A 6,000-nucleotide genomic window follows, 5' to 3' on the forward strand; every position below is an offset into this window, starting at 1 on the left:
AGATCTTGTGTCATCAAACGCTCCAGCGCTTCAGCGCGCTGCGGAGTAGTGGGGGACAGTCTGCGTAGAGAGTGAGGAGTTCCCGCACCGGGGCAGACTGCTCCGGCTTGTCAGCGGACGTCTTACTTCCAACTGGTCGAGCGGCATTATATTTTCATCTTCATCATCTTCATCATCTTCATCATCATCGAGAGAGAGAGAAAGAGAAAAAGTCAATTTCACAACAGCTGTAATGCACGACAAGTCAGAAACAAAGCACTCGCAGTAGATGGCTAGGAGATGTTAACTACTTCGCATGGTATGCAGGAGTTCGTGGGTTCGATCCCCGACCCTGACGCCTGCTGTGTATTTGAAGTTTGCGGCGTCTCTCTCTCCCCGTGGCCGCGTGGATTTTTCTCCGGGTCCTCCGGGTTTCCCCCTCCACGTTTAGAATAAACATCACGCGTTTAAGAATATGTGGCTGCTATAAATGTCCACATGATAAGCCACTTAAGTTGAGCTATCATTTGTGGCCAGATCGCTTCTAAAACAATATCTATATATCTCAGTGGGCCTTATCTGATGAAATAAAATTGTTTAAATTGTTTAGGATGTTTAAGCGAACGCGTTGTCAATCGACATGGCCATCATGAACACAGTGTGCCACCTGGCAACCTCGCTACACTGCCCCCTTTAATCAGTGCCGTTCCATCAGAGTCAGTGCGTTGTTGTTCTGGAAGACCGGGAGATCGATGATGATCGATGCTTGGTCGTTGATGGAATTCGTCATTGATTTTCTCACTTAACAACAGAATGGGCCCGCGTAAAGGTTTGCTGAACATCTTCCACTACACCCTAAACAGCATCCACTTGCACAAACCATTGGCTGCAGATACCTGATGCACAAATGGAATATTAAAAATCTCTCCGCGAGCAATGTGCGACTGTGGTCATCCAGAACAGACCGTACAAGGGATAACGACGCGATGCCCCGATGCACAAACACGAAGGAGACATCACAGCGATGATACCACTACTCCGCCGGCTCCTGGCGCGGTTAACCTGGGCTTGACCACGTGCATGTGAAATTGCAGTCGATGTTCTGCATCTCACATCAGCAGCCGTACGACAGAAGAAGAATAAGACGAGTCAGTGTGCCACCACTCTCGCTCTTCTACCCACCTACCCTCTCGTCGATGATCTCCCCGTCTCTCTCTTTCTCTGCACGCCTCACATCCTCCCCATCCCCACCCCCTCCCTCTACCCACTCTCTCTACACCTCACCGACTCTGTGTAGCGAGTCAGCAAATATCCCACCGTGATGCTGCACGGTTCATTGCGGATGACGTTGCTCTACTATCGCGGAGCCGAGGGTGGTTGATTGTTGCGTGGTAGTGTCGTGACAACCTGTGTGTGTGTCTTCTACCTGCATAGCTGCTGCTCGCTAACAGCACTTGCCCCTACAGTTTGTGAAGGCTATATGGGGGATCTTTGTCTTTGTTCTACCATTAGCGCGCTGCGCTACGAACCCTGATGATCCTAGTTCGATTCCCGCTCACGGCTAACACGAATGACGATTATCTGAACTTGTCCTGGGGCCTCTCCTAGGTCGACTGAGCCTCAAATGTGTACCTGGTATGGTGCGGTGCGTAAACATCGTCACTGGGGGAGAGAAAGGCGGTCGGGCGTGGTGCTGGCCACCAACCCCCTCGTGTACCGTTCCGGCCTTCATAGGTGCTCGCTAACAGCACTTGCCCCTACAGTTTGTTAAGGCTATCGGGGGGATCTTTTTGTTGTTGTCGACCTGCATGTGGGGAGTGGTGGTGCTGTGGTTAGCGCACTGGGCTTCGAACACGAGCAATCTGGGTTCGATTACTGGCCACGGCTAACATCAGTGGCGAGTAATATATCGATATTTATATATCGGTTGCCGGCCTCCCTCGCCTAGGTCGACTCAGCCTCAAATGAGCACATGATATCGTGTTTGAACACACCCAAAACATGTATTCACGTTATTATTTGCAACGTAATTTGCAGCTGTCAACTGAAATCAGATGAAATGACTGGGAAGAGACTTTGTAAATGTGCAAAATCTCGTAAGATCCTCAGAGTGTAAAACTAAAAAAAGCTCAATTTCTTTGTCAACAAAGGTCGTGTTTCATACCTCGACTTATTGCGAATAATATTAGGAGCTCCTTGGCTCCTTGCGGTCAGATCGAACTTTGACTCAATTGTGTACGACGAAAGTGAACTCGTCCAAGTGCCGTGACGTTGTCAGGCTCACTCGCAGAGAAAATTCCTTTACGTGGCGATTGTCTTTCAGAACAAGATTCGGTTAAATGTTCTGCTGCCCTCTGGCGGTAATATCCTAGAATACAGCGATGGTAATTGGTTGCACGAAACCGGCCGCTAAAGCGAGTATAGAGGAAATACAGTCACACCAATAACACTGGTCAACACACTTTTTCTGGCATAAGGTATTCCAACGGTGTTAAGGTAATGTTGGGGTGCTGATTCCAAATCTGGCGTCAGTTCTTGTCTATCACAAATATTGCATTTTCAATAAAAACTGTAGAAGAAAAATATTAAATAAATGTGGATATCTACATAAAATTATATTATAAACACACTATCCTAAAAATACAACACCATATTTTAACACTAAAGCAGTCACTGACTCGCAACAACTTGCAATCATAAGTGACAGAGTTAATTTCGGGTAAAATCAATGAAAATGGGGTATGCCGATAGCATAAAAATGAGATGTGATAGAGCAAATCTGAGATCAGATTTGGAATCAGCACCCTGAAATTAGTCTAAAACAGCTGCAAAAGTCCAGGCCAGAAAAAAATGATTTTTTGTTGTTGACCAGTGCAATTCAAAATAGTTGTTTCCACTTCGAAGCGCAGAAGACACTGACCTCTAAACAATGCCCCCAACGCTCACGAATGGACATCGCTGATTGGCCGAGGCCTTGTCAGGGCACTTTGGAGCTCGTTGATTGGCCGAAATTGGCGGTCACGTGGCTCGTTGTCGCGAGCCCGTCGTTAACGGGGGGGAATGGTCGCTAAGCGAACACATTGGGCTCTATGGAGGCCCTTCGAGTACCTATTAAGTCCAGCACAGCACACCAGGTCAACTTCATGCCCGGCCGCCTTTGGCGCCGTCCATAAATGACGTCACGCACCTATTGGGGGGGGGGGGGGGGTCAGACATTTGTGACGATGTGTGACGAGGGGGGGGGGGGGGTTGAGAAATGTGACGTCACATCAAAATGCGCAACTTTAAATAAATATAGATAATACGTTGTACTTAATTAAATAGGCTTTTTAATCAATGTTTTCTCCTACAACATCAGAGTGCAGCGCCACATTAAATACGCACTACAATGACAATAGTTTAAAGCGATTTGAAGCATGTTCTATTTTGGGGGGGGGGGGCAGAGCTTTGTGACGTCATATTTGAGGGGGGGGGGTCTGACTTTTTGTGACGCCGTGTGACGAAGGGGGGGGGGGGTCAAAAATCGTCCAAAATCGCGTGACGTCATTTATGGACGCACCTTTGTCTCCCCAGTGGCGATATTTTTACACACCGCACCAGGTACTCATTTGAGGCTAAGTCGTTCTAGGGGAGGCCCAGTACCGTCTCAAATATCCGTCACCGGTGTTGACCATGAGCGGGAATCGAACTCGGTCGTCGGGGTTTCAGAGCGCGGCGCGCTAACTACTGCGCACTACTGCTCCCTCCACACACAAAGATCTCCCCTATATCATTAAGACTTTTGGGCCAAGTGCTGCTAGCAGGTAGCACTTATGAGGGCCTGCAAGACACAAGAGGGGGTGGGTGGCCAGCCCCACGCACACACACACACAAATATCCCCGTATAGCCTTAACAGACTGTTGGGGCAAGTGCTGTTCGCGAGGACCTATGAAGGCCGGCATGGCACACGCCGGAGTGAGTGATCACATACATACAAAAGACAAATATCCCCCGTATAGCCTTATCATACTGTTGTGGCAAATGCGGTTAGTGAGTAACTATGCAGGCCAGGCACGGCACACAATGGGGTGGGTGGGCACATACATACAGATACACACACTCACCCGCATACACACACACACAGGCACGCGCGTGCCCTGAGACTCGAATGCCACTTGAAAAAACACCAATAATTCCAAATAGTTGTTTCCACTTTAAAGCTCATGAATGGACGTCGCTGATTGGCCGAGGCCTGGTCAGACCACTTTGGAGCTCGCCGATTGGCCGAAAATTGGTGGCCGCGTGGCTCGTTGTCGTGAGCCCGTCGTTAACGGGAAAATGGTCGCTAAGCGAACACATTGGGCTCTATGGAGGCACGTTAAGCGGATTATTCGTTAACAGGGGTGGTCGTTAAGAGGTGTTGTACTCTACGCTACTATACTCTACGCTACTATATACTACACTACTATACACTACACTATACACTACGCATTGGGCTCCATGGAGGCCCGTCGTTAAGCGATTAGTTATCAGGGGTGCTCGTTAAGAGGGGTACTACTGTGTTCATGCTTTTTTGACCACGGTAATCAGGACCGCTGGCTCCCAGCTTAGTTCCTTTCAGTCAGACGGATCCCCTCGACTCTTCTTCTGCTAAGACATGGGGGGTTAACCCGTCGCAGCCTCCCTTACAGTGGTGCGGCATGGTTGGTGTTTAGTTTGTTGATTTGCACGGTTGGCTACGTGCAGTGCAAGCTGACTCCCCTGTCATTACCTCCCGTGGCCACCAGTCCCTTCGTACTGCAAGCTGACTCCCCTGTCATTACCTCCCGTGGTCACCAGTCCCTTCGTACTGCAAGCTGACTCCCTGTCATTACCTCCCGTGGCCACTAGTCCGCTCACACCATAGGTTGGCGCTACTGTCATTCCACAATGGAATTTGGGGGCCCCTATCCAATGTCCCTCCAGCCCTCCCCAACCCCCACACACCTCTCCGTTAGTCGGCACCTGCATGGCCCTCCCGCCCATAGGCCCTCGTGTAGGGGTCACCACCACCACCAACAACCACCGCCTGTGCACCCGGCAGCTACGCCACTGTGCGTCCCTTACCCCCTCGAGACTGCTGGTAACCTGAGCCCTCTCTCGATTCTCTGCGACTAATATTACCCAGCAGGGTGCCGTGACAGCCACACCGACTTGCAGACGGACAGACACCGTTGTTGTGTTTATCGTTTGTCGCTGTTACATAACGATTTGGGACTCACTGCTTCATTCGAGTCACTCGCATCATGCGCGTTTCAGTCGCCCGCTTGTCAATCGTCTATCGCTAGCTACTACAATTGGTACTTCGACCCGGGAACTTCACTCGCTGACTTCTTCTGGCTCGGAAAGACGAGCGTACGACAATAACGACGGTGCTACGTGGATTCCTCTACCCATGTTGACGGCTCAGCATGACCACACTCACTGCGTCATCTCATCCATATTGTGTTCAACCACCACACACCGAAGGCTACAACACTCACTGGCACACTCACTTGCCCGCTCACTCACTCGCTCGCTCATTCGCTCACCCACGCGCTCACCCACGCGCTCGCTCGCTCACCACACTGTAGGTCAAAGCAAATTCCCCTTTCGCTTCCTCTCTCTCTCTCCACCTCCACTTGAACATTCATAATAAGAAAGTGTCTAAAATAAAATCAGAATCTCTATAAATAGATTGGAAAAATCCGATGAGCTATGAAGCTCTTTTTCACAGATATCCAATAAAAAAAGTCTCAGCAAGTTGTAATTCCCTCTCATCATCGCCATCACCGTCTTCGTCGTCTCTGTGGCCAAGTAAGCGCTTAATAACCTTGCCCAATTCAAGAAGCGCGTTGTCAACTCGCCTTATATGTCACGCCTTTTAAATCGTGCCCTTTGTTGCTGGCCGCTCGCCGTTTTGTTGGCCCCTTTGGGCCCCTGCTCAGGAACCGTGATTCATGGAGATTGAGAAAAAAAAGTTAGTTATACAGCGTTGGCACAAAGCTGCAGGTTGGCAAAAC

Source organism: Lampetra fluviatilis, chromosome 41 (genome assembly GCF_964198595.1).
Source record: "Lampetra fluviatilis chromosome 41, kcLamFluv1.1, whole genome shotgun sequence".
NCBI classification, from domain to species: Eukaryota; Metazoa; Chordata; class Hyperoartia; order Petromyzontiformes; family Petromyzontidae; genus Lampetra; species Lampetra fluviatilis.